This window comes from Schistocerca americana, chromosome 5 (assembly GCF_021461395.2).
Source record: "Schistocerca americana isolate TAMUIC-IGC-003095 chromosome 5, iqSchAmer2.1, whole genome shotgun sequence".
NCBI classification, from domain to species: Eukaryota; Metazoa; Arthropoda; class Insecta; order Orthoptera; family Acrididae; genus Schistocerca; species Schistocerca americana.
The window spans coordinates 334,124,901-334,141,123 of record NC_060123.1 but is presented as its reverse complement, the minus strand read 5'-3'; positions in this window follow the sequence as shown (position 1 = coordinate 334,141,123).

Here is a 16,223-nt window from a genome sequence, read left to right as displayed (position 1 = left end):
TACGCTATAAAGGAAAAGTAGCTATGAAAGTTCTCTAAAGTATTCCCAGTAGCTTATTCCATTATGTAATGTACATTGCGAGGCACAGCTTCCGATAATAATACAAGAATCTTTACTGAAATGAAAATGGGCATCTCAGAACTTTGTGACGAACGTTAAACGGGAAACTGTGTAAAAAAACGTTAGATTATATAGAGATCAAGTGTTGTGAAATTTACCGCCTTCTTGCGTATAACGTCAACAGGTACGACGTGGTATTAAAAAATTCCCGTCGTATGAATTTTGCGTGCATGTGGTTGCGATTACAAGAAATTGTCTTAGGTGTCTTCCCATTCATCCTTACTGAACATGTGAGGCAAATGGGTGCGAGCTGAATCGTTAGATACCTTGTGACTGCGATGTCTGACCTGAAAGATCAGCGTGACTGTGCAGATTTATTTTAAGTTTGGAAAAATTGTGCAAAAAAGCACTAAATGTTCAAGTAAGCACTTGAAGGGAAAAAGTAAGTCAGGCACAGACGTACAACGGGTATAAGCATTTCAAAAAAGAGTGGATACCGGCTGAAGATGATGATCATTCCGGTCGCCCATCAGTTGATATCACATGGGAAAATGTTCACTACTGAAGGAATCTAATTCTTCAGGATCGTTGACCACTAGAACACCTGGCAAATATATTAGGGTAATTTTGAAGGTATTCTGCAGAATAATTGAATATGAGAAGGACTGTGGCGAAGATTGTGCCACGAAAGCTTTCAGACAATAAGAAGAAACATCGAGTGAAAGCCAGCATAGAGCTAAAACAACTGTTCCAAGACGATCTAATATTTCATTCAAATGTTGTCACTGGTGATGAAAGCTGGCTATGGCCCTGAAACTAAGCCCCAATGGAAGAATCCATCTTCCCCTCGGCTGAGCTCAGAATATCAAGAGTGACTGGAATAAAGAATTATATCGTTGTTCTAAGACGTTTGAGGAAGACTTCGTAACAAGGAAATATTTTCAATAGAAAAGTTCCAGAAGTGATGGGAATCGTGTATTTGCTTCCAGAAAACTTCTGAGAAGTGATCGTACAGGATAAAATCTGTGGAAGACGTAATAATTTTAACTGATATATTTCGAGAACTTTTGGATATCTCCTAGTAGTTTCTTTCTCATGTTATTTACACTTTTTGCATAAATGCTGGTTCAGTGCAGACGTTACAGGTTCAAATAACATCGCTATGTACGTTCACTCTCTCATAATGCCCTACAGCATTCCGTAACCTGTTAATTTGGTCTGTGAATGAAGGGAGCTATTTATTGCACTTTAGGCTAAATCTTATTGTTAGATATTTACGGAACGAGAATGTACGTGTGAAGTGTAATATTATTTGAACTAGTGGTGTTATCTGGAAACAGTTCACTACAAAGCCGAAAGAAAATAATGTTATCCTATACGCCTAATGCTAATCTAAGTTACATATCATGTTTCAACTCAACTTGCAGGAGGCCTGCGAGCACAAAATCAATACCGAGAACTTATTATTGGCCGTTAATAAAAATAGTCCACTTGTTGTTAAAACTTGTTTTATTTATACGTTTCGGGGATGAACCATCATCACAGTATCAGTCAAAACATCACAATACCAGCCAAACACTTAAACTGATTGACAAACTTATTTTCACACTAGAGAAAATGCCTTCACACAGAATACCGTGTCAAGTGATGTCTGTCGTATTGCTGACAAATTTATTCATAGGAACAGGCTCTCAAAAAGGAACATTTTAAGTGTATTTTGATTTGCACTGAGCTACAAACGACATTTAATCCACAACAAACTGTTCTTTGCTCAAAAATGATTTTTAGTTGATTGATACAGTTCCAGGCATAAAACAGCAATGCTGCAATAGTAGCTGACCATGAAAAAACTGGAACATTTGTTTCGTTTCTCGTTTTAGCAAATGTTTTGTGTAAATTTTAAACATTCATACTAAATCTTCCACCAAGAGAGTCCCAAATTGGGGGCACTGCTTTAAACTTAGATGCATCTGTACTATTTCTGGGCTTACTTTGACGTGAAATGAACTTGATTATTACACCTGAAAACTGAGCAACGAAATTTGTAAGATCACTAAACATTTTAAATGACTCTGGAGAGAGCATGGAGCGCTGATATATATATTTTCTTGTGTAGTTATGTAGTTCATATGTGATATCCCTTGCTGATGATGTCCACCATGAAGTCATCAGGCTGTCGATAAAGTAAAGTCGGAGAGACTGGCTTCTGAGAACATGTTTAGAGGCTGAGAAATCATCACCCTAAAAACAGTAGCACTTTCGTTTTGAGCCCTGTGAATACTAGCTTTGCTAACATAATCTGACATTTAGTACGAGTGACGATACAAATGAAAAATTTTGGGGGTATGCTCAAAATTGGCCACATCTGCTCAACTGGATGTCTCAGACCTCAAGGTAATGAGCCAAAAATAGAATAAATTATCACTGTGGCTATTTCAGAAAACCCAGAATAATTTTTAGCTTGACGGGGAAGAATAACCTTGTACCCCACACTTCCCTGTTGCAGGAGGTGCTACATTCTTAACAAGGCCAGAGAACCTGTACTTGGATTAATCAAGATTCATAGAGTTTCCCTCAACTAATAATGAACTAACATGTGATGCACTCAAAACAGCGGAAGATCCATTGTCATTGAACAAATGCTAGGTGCTAATCTCTGAACTGTACCATGTAGCCAAAATACCTTACCCCCAGAAGAGATTTAGGTGCTCAACTGGTGACTTCATTGAGAAATGTTGGACATCACAGAACCAACACATCTGCAATCTAGGCACTAAGGAGCAGCGCCACAACGCCACTGGCTGGTCACTCTTGCTCGTGGAATAACATATTCTTCCATTCTTCCAACCCATACGTTTGTTACCACTTATATATATATATATATATATACTCCTGGAAATGGAAAAAAGAACACATTGACACCGGTGTGTCAGACCCACCATACTTGCTCCGGACACTGCGAGAGGGCTGTACAAGCAATGATCACACGCACGGCACAGCGGACACACCAGGAACCGCGGTGTTGGCCGTCGAATGGCGCTAGCTGCGCAGCATTTGTGCACCGCCGCCGTCAGTGTCAGCCAGTTTGCCGTGGCATACGGAGCTCCATCGCAGTCTTTAACACTGGTAGCATGCCGTGACAGCGTGGACGTGAACCGTATGTGCAGTTGACGGACTTTGAGCGAGGGCGTATAGTGGGCATGCGGGAGCCCGGGTGGACGTACCGCCGAATTGCTCAACACGTGGGGCGTGAGGTCTCCACAGTACATCGATGTTGTCGGCAGTGGTCGGCGGAAGGTGCACGTGCCCGTCGACCTGGGACCGGACCGCAGCGACGCACGGATGCACGCCAAGACCGTAGGATCCTACGCAGTGCCGTAGGGGACCGCACCGCCGCTTCCCAGCAAATTAGGGACACTGTTGCTCCTGGGGTATCGGCGAGGACCATTCGCAACCGTCTCCATGAAGCTGGGCTACGGTCCCGCACACCGTTAGGCCGTCTTCCGCTCACGCCCCAACATCGTGCAGCCCGCCTCCAGTGGTGTCGCGACAGGCGTGAATGGAGGGACGAATGGAGACGTGTCGTCTTCAGCGATGAGAGTCGCTTCTGCCTTGGTGCCAATGATGGTCGTATGCGTGTTTGGCGCCGTGCAGGTGAGCGCCACAATCAGGACTGCATACGACCGAGGCACACAGGGCCAACACCCGGCATCATGGTGTGGGGAGCGATCTCCTACACTGGCTGTACACCACTGGTGATCGTCGAGGGGACACTGAATAGTGCACGGTACATCCAAACCGTCATCGAACCCGTCGTTCTACCATTCCTAGACCAGCAAGGGAACTTGCTGTTCCAACAGGACAATGCATGTACGCATGTATCCCGTGCCACCCAACGTGCTCTAGAAGGTGTAAGTCAACTACCCTGGCCAGCAAGATCTCCGGATCTGTCCCCCATTGAGCATGTTTGGGACTGGATGAAGCGTCGTCTCACGCGGTCTGCACGTCCAGCACGAACGCTGGTCCAACTGAGGCGCCAGGTGGAAATGGCATGGCAAGCCGTTCCACAGGACTACATCCAGCATCTCTACGATCGTCTCCATGGGAGAATAGCAGCCTGCATTGCTGCGAAAGGTGGATATACACTGTACTAGTGCCGACATTGTGCATACTCTGTTGCCTGTGTCTATGTGCCTGTGGTTCTGTCAGTGTGATCATGTGATGTATCTGACCCCAGGAATGTGTCAATAAAGTTTCCCCTTCCTGGGACAATGAATTCACGGTGTTCTTATTTCAATTTCCAGGAGTGTATATATATATATATATATATATATATATATATATATATATATATATATATATAAAAAGCAGACTGTATGTGTGTATGTCTGGCATGTCATCCAAAACTCCAAAACTGTAGAGCAAAGTTACCCAAATTTAGCACAGAAACAGCAGGCATCACGAGTATCAGCACTGTGTTTATAACCTGCTAGCTCCAATAGGACTGAAGGTGTGGACAATGTGCTTTTTTTCAATCCCTGGCCTATAGGTTTCCCTGCTTCACACTCTTGTTATGTGGGAACAGTCTCGTCCTGGTGAATCAACCTGCTTTGCAGGGCACCTTACATGTCAGGACCAAAGACAGTTTTCCAAGCTCCAACATGCAGGATGACCTGCATAAGAGCATGTGTCGAACTTATATCTGGGCGAAGCTGCAGAGAAATGGGTAGTATATATATAAATCGGCATGTGTGTGTATATCCAGGATCTTCTCCAAAACCCCTGGATCTACTTCAACCAACCACACAGATTGACCTCACGTGTATCAGCAATTTGGGGGTTAGAGCCTCTTAGCTGATGTAGGAAAAACAGTGGTATTTCAGCCCCTGATGTGTAGGCTGCCCTGAATGACGGGCACATTGTGTTGGAATTAATGTCTACTTGCTATATCCACCTGTTTTACACGGATTCACATATGGATGAGGAATCTGGGGGAAGGATTGAGATGGACAGAGAGAGGGGTGCGGAAAGGGGAGACAAATGGAGGGGACAGGAAGAGATGGACAAAGATAGTGGGGAGGAGGAGATGGTCAGTGTGTGGAGGAGGAGGGGATGAGAGGAGAGAGAGGGGAGGAGGAGATGTACAGAGAGACAGGATGGAGGAAACGACCAGAGAGAGTGGGGAGCAGCAGGGGATGCAGGACTCAGGTGGAAGTTATAGAAGAGTAATAGGAAGGTGGAAAAGAAAGAGTGGATGAGCGGATTGAGAGAGAGAGGGGAGGGGGCTATGGACATATGGAGCGAAGGAGGATACAGGCAGATGGAGGAGGAGGATATGGTCAGAGAGAGGAGGAGAGGAGATGGGCAATGAGAGGAGGAGAAGATGAAGACACAGAGAGCATGGAGGAAGGTGATGAATAGATAGAAGTGGGAGGATGAGGTACACAGAGAACTGAGATGATGGAATAGTCACACAGAGAGGGGAGGATGTGTTATAAAACCACTCAATATTTCAGGGGATGATCGCATCAAAACAAGAAAAAAAGTCTTATGATCATGGGTCCTACAAAGCGTACATTCTGACATGACTACTTGTTCAGAGGAGGTGCTCAACCTGACGTCTGTTCATCTCTGCCCTTTAGTGAAAGGACTCACGCAATCTTTGAAATCGCCCTGGTTGGTTCTGAATGAGAAGCACGGAAGACATGATAGTGTAGGTCCAGCACATCGTTTATTGGTGTGGCATAGATCAATTGCTTCATGTTTCTATATAACCAGACGTCATGTCGATTTAGGTCCTGGGAACGAGGAGACCAAGGTATGGGACATTCTTGGTCAGTCTACCACTTTTCAGACGTCCTCATCAGGTGTGGATACACAATGCAGAGAAAACGTGCTAGTGCGTCATCATGCATGAACCACATCTGTAGTCTGTCCTGACATGGCTCATCCTCTAGTAAGATAGGGAGGAGTTTCTTCAAAAAACAGTAATAATAAGCCCTAGTTAGTTTCTGTGGTAGTACATACGGCCCCAATAATTTACCGTCAAAAACGCCTACCGATTTATTGATTGAGAATCGATCCTGATGCCTTTTTTCTTGAAACACATGGGGATTTTCATCGGCCCACATATGCTGATTACGGAAATTTACATTGCCACCTCGTGTAAACCCTGGCTCATCAGGCAAAATCTTGGAGGAAAATTATGGATCTGCACCACACTGCTGCAAGAACCATTGCCAGAACTTTACTGTCGCAGGATGGTCTTGTGCCCTAAGGGCCTGGACGCACTGAACATGGTATGGATGCAACAATTGTTCATTATGTACCACCCACACCAGAGGATGACTAACATCTTCAGCTGCTGCTATTCATTGCACGCTGGGCCCAGGGTTGTTGTCCACTGCACCTAGAACACGCTCCTACATTTTTGATGTGCAAATTGAACAAGGCCTTCTGTTGCCTACTTTGTTGGGTGCTACAGAACCTGTTTCCACAAGATGCTGGAACAGTCAGCTGAACAGCTTGTGCTTGAAATCTTTCAGTGTTCACGTTATGGCCTCTAAGATTAACTCCATTTGTTAAACCATAGCAATAAATCATGTCTGCATTTCCCTTGTGGAGTAAAAGAACTTCATTGCTAGGTTGTGTCAGAGTATCTGCAGGAGAGAAAACATGTTGTACTGCACCACAAACAACACAATAACATGTACGTGTAACGTGACCCGTAAGTAGGCCAAACGTCACTGTACATATCCAGTGTTAGGAGAAATGTACGCCAACATAAACAAACATAACAAGACTACAGTACAATCACACAACGTAAATGGAACCACTCACTGCAGACCACTGAGCCAACTAATGTTTACATCAATACTGCATGGAAGTATCTCAGCAGGTTGTTGACCCTGGTTTGACACAGAGCATCAACGACACAACAGTGCTCATATCCAATTACACGTTCGTAATGCCTTCCTATCTCATAGTATTCCATGCTATGAGTTGTAATTAACGTTAATTAATTACCAGTAGTCATTTGTAGTAGGACAAATAATACACTGTCATCAGAAGAGCACCTCCTACAAAGACCTATTCATATGACCTATGTCAGAACTCATGCTTTGTAGGACCCAGGGTCCGAAGACATTTTTGTCTTGTTTTGAAGCATACTTTCGTCCCCTGGAATACTGGCCAGTTTTTTTAGCATCTTGTGTCTGTCACACCCATACATAGGGTGAAGCTCCAGGAAAAAGGCTAGACTATGTATAAAACAGGTTGTATGTCTTTATGTCCAGGATTCCTTCCCAAACTACTGAATTGTTTTCAAGCAATTTGTCACACATACTGCTTCTACTACTTATACCACGAGAATCACGACTGTGGGGTAAGAATTTCCTAGTTCTCATAGGTGTGGACACACAGATCAGAAGAGTTTTCAGTCATTGACATCTAGACTACCTGGGACGACAAGCATGTTGTGCAGGGATTATCGTCATTTTCTGCAGGGGTCACCTGTGCAGATGGGCACAGATGATTAGAGTGATAGTGAGAGAGTGAGAGAGGGAGAACATGAGGTGGACAAAAAAATGGGGGAGAAGGATGTCAACAGTCAGAGCAGGGAGAGCAGGCAACAGATGGAGAGGAGAGGAGGCATATTGTCAGGCTACTACGTGCATACCTTGCAGGTGATACAGATGTGGAAACACATGGCTGCATAGAAGAGGAGGAAGAACATGGGTAATGAGGAAAGGGCGAAGAATGGTGTAGACAGAGAAAGAGGGGGTTGGAGTTGGAGGAAATGATAGACAGAAAAATGGAAGAGAAATGAATGAACACAGAGGAGGGGGGGGGGGAGAATGAGGTGAAAGGAGAGAGAGTGGTTAGTGGAAAATGGATAGAGAGAGGAGGAGGTGGTGGACAGAGACAGGCTGGAGGAGATAGAGACGGACTGAGTGAGATGGAGGAGGTTGAGATGGACAAAGAGAGAGGGTAGTGGAGATCGATGAGAGGGAGAGGGCAGGAAGGGACATCAGAAAGAGGGGGACAGGAGGAGATGGCCAAATACAGATGGAAGCATAAGATAGACAGGGTGTGGAGGAGATGGGAATGGACGTAAAGAAGGAGGCAGAAGAGATGGACAGAGAGAAGGAGGAGGTGATGTGCAGAGAATATTGAGAGTAGGGGGAAATGCAGGAATCTGAAGGAAGGGTAGTGGGCACATGATAAAGGCAGAAGAGGGGGAAGATATGAACATAGGGATGGGGAAGGAAGATGTGGAAAGGAAAAGGTGGAGGAGGATAGGGATAGAAGCACAGAGGAAGAAGTAGTGGTGAGAGAGAGGGGGTAGATGAGGTGGACAGAGAGATAGAACAGATAGTACTGGGAGGATGAGGTGGACAGAGGCAGGGGAGAGTGAAGTGAACACAGAGAGGGTAGAGAATGTGTTGTGTGCAATATAAGTCCCAAACGTGTACATAGGTGAAGCCATTGGAAAAAGGCTGTCTATCTATAAACTCTTAAGACACGGAAAAGATTCAAAATGAAAGAATTATCGTAATGTGATGGAAATCGGTTGATCTGATGCACATGTACAGAAAAATAAAATTTCAGATAAATTGGGTGATTTATTGAGGAGAAAGTGCTTCACAAATTTAGGAATTTAATAATGCATTATTGCATCTCTGGCCCTTATGCAAGCAGTTACTCGGCTTGGCATTTGCTTGACAGAGCTGCTGAGGTATATCATGCTAAATTCTGTCCAGCTGATGCGTTAGATGCTCAAAACCCCGAGATGGTTGGAAGGCCCTGCCTCCAAACGTTCTCAACTGGTCAGAGATTTGGCGACCTTGCTTTCCAAGGCAGGCTTTGGCAAGCAGTAGAAAAACTCGCCGTGTGCGGGTGGGCATTATCTTGCTGAAATGTAAGCCAAGGATGCCTTGCCATGAACAGCGACATAACGGGAAGCAGAATATCGTCGCCTTACCGCAGTACTCTAATGATGCTGCGGATGACAGTAAGAGGGGTCCTTCTCTGAAATGAAGTGGCATCCCAGGCCATCACTGCTTGTTGTCAGTCGGTATTGCGTGCAACATTCAGGTTGGTATCCCACCACTCTCCAGGGCGTCTCCATACCAGTCTTCGGCTGGGAATCTCATGGATTGGAGTAGAATTGTCTTCAGTTATGAAACTTACTTCGAACTGAGCCCTGGTGGCCAGTGACAACATGCTGGAGACACACAATCTGGGTGTCGCCCACCATACGGCTCGACAACTAGGACAGATAATCTGAGATGCCATTTCTTTCCATAGGAGGACCCCTTAGTTACCATCCGTGGCACCCCTATAACAGAGAGGTAAGTCGACGATATTCAATGCCCCGTGTTGTTATACTTCATGGCAAGGCATCGAGGACTTACATTTCAGCAAGCTAGTAGACAGCATACAGTTTAGATCAACGCATTCTAGTCTGAATATTTATCTCGTGCAGTAACTTTTCGGTACACAGGGTTTCTAATAACAGGTACCTGTAAATACATCAACTTCTATAGAGAAATGTATTCTGTTTAATAGTTTGCGGTCTCAGAGTACAGTGAGAAATCTGCACAGCAATTTTTAGTGCTACTTTATTCTCCTTTGGTGTATACATTTCAAACTCACTAACGCCATTTGAGACATTATATCTATTTTATACACTGTGGGATATGGCTAGGTACTGTGCTTGTTGCAAGCGGACACAAGGAGAGTTGGCTGCTGTCCGTAAACAGCTGGGAGCTGCGTTGGTTACCGTCGACAAGCTTCCACCTAATGCTCGAAGTTACGCTGACGTCGGGGCGCCATTGAGGAGACCTGCGACTCCTTTGGTGCCACTGGAATCCCCTAGCGACTCGGACGTTGCTGCGGCTTCCGATACGCAACATCTTACCGGTCCGTCCTCACTCTAGAGTAGGTGGCAGACAGTGGTAGGTTAGCGTGTCACTGGGCGGAAGGCGAAAGAGGGAGCAGGCCGTGCGGCTGGCCCCCTACGTCTTAGCAACAGGTACGAGGTGCTACCCGGTGTTGATGATAACTCTGAGCCAGCATGGGATGCCTCACCTGTTGGGCCAGCGGTCGATTTTCCTGCCCAGTCCGGGCAAGTACAGAGGATGGGTATGCTTGTCATTGGGAGCTCCAATGTTAGGCGGGTGATGGAGCCCCTCAGGCAGACAAGGCGGGAAAGAATTCCAGTTGCATTCGGTATGTTTGCTGATAGGTCTCATCCGTGATGTGAATGAGGCCCTGTTGGAGGCTATCGAGCGCACTGGGTGCAACCGGCTGCATGTAGTGGCACATGTCGGCACGAATGACGCCTGCCGCTTGGGTTCTGAGGCCATCCTCGGCTCCTTTCGGCGGCTGACTGATCTAATGAAGGCAACTAGCAACGCACGCGAGTTGCAGGCTAAGCTGTTTGTTGCATCGTACTCACAGTTTATCGTGGTCCTCTGGTTTGGAGCAGAGCGGAAGGTCTAAACCAGAGGCCCAGACGACTCTGTGGTGGAATCGGATGCAAATTTCTCGACCTCCGCTATAGGGTGCAGAATTGTAGGGTTCTCCTTCATAGGTCTGGCGTGAACTACACGCAGGAAGAGGCTATTACGGAAGCGGAGTACTTGTGGCGTGAAAATGGGGCTTTTTTAGGTTAGAGAACCCCTCCCTTGGGATCAAAGACGATTTTCCTGTTAAATCAGCCTCAGTGACCTCAGAGGATCTTGGTCCTCGTAGGTCAGATATAGAAAAGATTAATATGATTTTAGTAAACTGTAGGAGCATGCAAGGAAAGGTCCCGGATTAGTATCGCTTACTGAAGGTTATAGTACACAGATAGTATTGGGAACAGAAAGCTGGCTGAAACCAGACGTCAATGACAACGAAATCCTAAGTTCAGATTGGAATGTTTATTGTAAGGATAGATTAGTCGCCAGTGGTGGCGGCGTGTTTATTGTAGTAAAAAATTCGATAAAATCTAGCGAGGTCAATGACAACGAAATCCTAAGTTCAGATTGGAATGTTTATTGTAAGGATAGATTAGTCGCCATTGGTGGCGGAGTGTTTATCGCAGTAAAAAATTCGAAAAAAACCAGCGAGGTTATCACGGATTCCGAATGTGAATTAATCTGGGTGAAACTGAGTATCAAAGAACGGTCAAAAATGGTGATAGGATGCTACGCAAACAAAGAGTACTTCATCTCAGATTCAAGAGAAGTAAAAACCTAACTGACAAACAATAACTGAATGAAGCGGAAATGTGCGTAAGGAGAGCAATGAGAGAAGCGTTCAGTTATTTTGAAAGTAATACTTTGTCAACAGACCTGAGTATAAACCCTTTGAGATTTTGGTAAGTGGGTCAAAATCATGTTTTCATTCTCTCAGCGACCACAACGGCACCGAAACGGAAGGTAACAAAGAAAAAGCCGAAATACTGAATTCGGTCTTCCGAAGCTGTTTCACCACGGACTATCGTAGCACAATCCCTCCTTTCAATCGTCGTACGAACATCGAAATGGCAGATATTGAGATAACCGATCGTGGAGTTAAAATGCAGCTACAATCGCTTAGTAGGGGAAAGGCGTCAGGACCAGATGAGATACCTATAAGATTCTATAAAGATTATGCGAAAGAGCTTGCTCTCCTTCTAGCAGTAATTTATCGTAGATCGCTTGAATAATGAAAGGTACCCTAAGACTGAAAAAAAAAGCGCAAGTCATTCTCGTTTTTAAGGAAAGCCGTAAGACAGATCAACGCAATTATAAATGTATACTGTTGAGGTCAATCTGTTGTAGAATTATGGAACATGTTTTGTGCTCAAGAACTATGACGTTTTTGGAAAACAAAGTCTCTTCTATAAAAATCAACATGGATTTCGCGAAAAGAGATCCTGCGAAACATAACTCGCTCTATTCCTCCATGAGATCCACAGTGCAGGGGACAACGGTGCTCAGGTCGATGCCGTGTTTCTTGATATCTGTAAGACATTAGACGCCGTCCCGCATTGCCGTTTAATGAAAAGAATACGAGCATACAGAGTATCGGGGCAGACTTGCGATTGGATTCGAGACTTTCTTGTAGACAGAACACAACACGTCGCTCTTAACGGAACAAGATCGACAGATGTAAAGGTAATATCCGGAGTTACACAGGGAAGTGTGATAGGACTGTTGAAGTTTAGAATGTGTATAAATGATCTAATAGAAAGCGTCGGATGCTCTTTAACGCTACTCGCAGATGATGGAATTGTCTGGTAACAACAGCGATATAAGAATTTGTAGAACGACTTGCAGAGAAGTAATGAATGGTGCAGGCTCTGTCAGTTGACCCTGAACATAAATAAATGTAACATACTGCGCTTACGTAGGAAAAGAAATCCACTACTGTACAGCTACACTATTGATGACAAACAGCTAGAGACAGCGTCTACCATAAAATATCTGGGCGTAACCATCCAGAACGACCTTAAGTGGAATGACGACATAAAACAGATAGTGGGAAAAGCAGATACGAGACTCGGATTCGTCGGAAGAACCTTAAGGAAGTGTAACTCATCCATGAAAGAAGTGGCTTAAAAGGCGCTTGTTCGCCCGATTCTTGAGTATTGTTCATCTATCTAGGATCCCTATCAGGTAGGACTGATAGAGGAAATAGAGAAGATGGAACTAAAAGCGGCACGTTTCGTCACGGGATCGCTTAGCTGGCGGGAGAGCGTTACGGAGATGCTAAAGAAACTCCACTGGTACGGGATAGTGCTTTTCAGGGCAAGTTGAACAACATATTACTTCCCCTCCACATACATCTCGCGTATTGACCAAGAGGGGAAAATTCGAGAAATTGGAGTCGACATGGAGACTTACCGACAATTATTGTTCCCACGCACTATTCGCGAGTGGAACAGGGTTGGAGGGATCAGATAGTAATACCGAAATTACCCTCCGCCACACACCATTAGGTGGCTTGCGGAAAATGATGTAGATGTAGATGCACTGGCCCACACACGGCGAGAGCCTCTACTGCTTGTCTTCGTGTTTGCCAAACCATACCTCTGGCAGCAAGGTCGCCGGATCCCACCCCAGGTGAGTACGTTTGGAGCATTATGGTCAGGGCTCTCAAAGCAATTCGAGATTTCGACGACCAAACGGGCCAGTTGGGCAGAATTTGGCACGATAGCCCTGAGGAGGGCATCTAAAAACTCGATTTATTAATGCCAAGACGTGTAAATGCTTGCATAAGGGCCAGAGGTGGACCAATGCGTTATTGATTTGCTCAATTTGTTAAGCCCTTTCCCTTTAATAAAATCATCCAATTTCTCTGAAATTGTAATCATTTGTTTGTCTGGACATGTTATTCACATCTAATAATTTCCGCCTGTTTCGGACAATTCCTCATAGTGCGTCGTATTTTTTAACGTCTTAGAGTGTCTTGGAATGTAGGTACCCTCTAGGGGTTGAATAACCAACGAAAGCGTAACGTTCTGTGAGTCAGAGCGTGGAATGACAGAAATGGTTCAAATGGCTCTGCCGGCCGGAGTGACCGAGCGGTTAAAGGCGCTACAGTCTGGAACCGCACGACCGCTACGGTCGCAGGTTCGAATCCTGCCTCGGGCATGAATGTGTGTGATGTCCTTAGGTTAGTAAGGTTTAAGTAGTTCTAAGTTCTAGGGGACTTATGACCACAGCAGTTGAGTCCCATAGTGCTCAGAGTCATTTGAACCATTCAAATGGCTCTGAGCACTATGGGACTTAACATCTGAGGTCATCAGTCCCCTAGAACTTAGAACTACTTAAACCTAACCTAACCTAACCTAGGGACATCACACACATCCATGCCCAAGGCAAGATTCGAACCTGCGACCGTAGCGGTCGCGCGGTGAATGACAGAAATTTGAACGCGATAGGGAACAAAGAAAATCTGAAAAGCGATATGCTAAGGCTCATTCTAGGTATGCTGGGGATCAGCGAAGTGAAATGGAAAGAAGACGAGGATTTCTAGTCAGACGCGTATGTGATAATATTAACAGTAGCAGTTAATAATATAACGGGAGGAGGATTCCTTACGAACTAGAAATAGGGCAGGGTGTGAGCTACTGTGAACAGTTTTTTGATACAGTTGTTCATGTTAGAGTTGCAGCAAACCAACACCGATAACAATAGTTCAGGTATAGATGCTGACGTCGCAAGCAGAGGATGAAGACATAGAGAAAGTATATGACGATACTAAACAGGTAATTCAGTACGTAGTGGGAGATGAAAACAGTCACGGGAGACTGGAATGCGGTTCTACGGGAAGAAGAAGAAGAAACGGTTACGGGAGAATACGTGCTTGGTAGTAGGAGTGAGAGAGGAGAAAGACTGATTGTGATATGCAATAAAATTCAGCTATTAATATCGAATACTCTCTTCAAGAGTCAGAAAAGTGGAGGTATACTTGTAAAAGGCCGGGAGACACAGGAAGATTCCAGTTAGATTATATCATGGTCAGGATTGTTAGTTGTATGGTTAATTTTGGGGAGAGGACCAAACAACGAGGTCATCGGTCCCATCGAATTAGGGAAGGATGGGGAAGGAAGTAGGCAGTGGCCTTTCAAAGGAACCATCCCGGCATTTGGCTGAAGCGATTAGGGAAACCACGGAAACCTAAAGCAGGATGACCGGACGCGGGTTTGAACTGTCGTCCTCCGAATGCGAGTCCAGTGTGCTAACCACTACGCCACCTCGCTCTGTTCATGGTGAAGCAGAGATCCCCAAATGATACAATGGATTGTGCGGCGTAACCAGGAGCAGATGTAGAGTCAGATCACAATTCATTAATGATGAAGAGCAGGCTGAAGTTTAAGAGACTAGTCAATAAGAATTGCTGCGCAAAGAACATTTGGAAGTACTAAACAATGAAGACATACACATGAAGATTTCCGAGGCTATAGGTAATGCGATAATGAATTGCTCAGTAGGCAGCTCAGTTGAAGAGGAATGAACAGTTCTAAAACCAGCAATCACTGGAGCGAAAAAGAAACGCATAGGTACAATAAAGATAATGAATAAAGCACAGGTAACAGAAGAAATGTTTGAGATGATCGATGAAAGAGGGAGGGATAAAAAAGCATAGGAAAATTAACGAATACAGAAATACAAGTCACTTAGGAATAAATTAAATGGGTAGTACGCGGAAGCTAAGACAAAATGGCTACATGACAAAGGTGAAAAAGGACTGAGCCAGCATACAGAAAAGCTAAAACAACCTTCGGTGAAATTAAAAGCAAAGGCAGTAACATGAAGAGTGCACTGGGAGTTCGACTGTTAAATGCTGAGGAGAGAGCGAATAGTGGAAAGAGTAATTTGAAGGCGAGTTAGAAGAAGAAAAAGGAGTTGGCAGGGAAGAGGGAGGGGATCCCTTGGAGTCAGAATCTCAAAGAGGTTTGGACGACTTAGGATAAAATAAGGAGGAAGGGATATATAACGTCCCATCAGAATTTCTAAAATCGTTGGAAGATGTGACGACAAAACGACTATTGACATTAGAGTGTAGAATCTATAAGACCAGCGATATACCATTAGACTTTTGGAAAAAAACATCATCCATACATTTCCGAAGATAGCAAAGTCGACAAGTGCGAAAATTAGTGCACTGTCGGCTTAACAGCTCAAGCATTCAAGTTGCTGACAACAATAATAGGCAGAAGACTGGCAAAGAAAACTAAGGCTTGGTTAGATGACGAACAGTTTAGGAAATGCAAAGCAGTTCTGACATTGCGCTGGATAAAGGAGGCAAGACTGAAGAAAAATCATGACGTGTCCATAGGGTGTATCGTCCTGGAAAAAAGTTCGACAATGTAAAATGGTGCAACATGTCCGAAATTCTGAGAAAAATAGTGGTAAGCTATTGGGAATGACCGGTAATACGCAATACGTACAAGAACCAAGAGACTGAAACGTCAAGAACAAAGTACTCAGATTGAAAAGAGTACGAGACAGGAATTTAGTCTAAGCTCGTACTGTTCAGTCTATCCATTGAAGAAGCAGTGTCGGAAATGAAAGAAAGGTTAAAGAGCGGGATTAAAATTCTGGGTGAAAGAGTATCAATGATAGGATTCGCTGATAACATTGCTATCTTGAGCACAAGTGCAGAATAATTACGCTGTC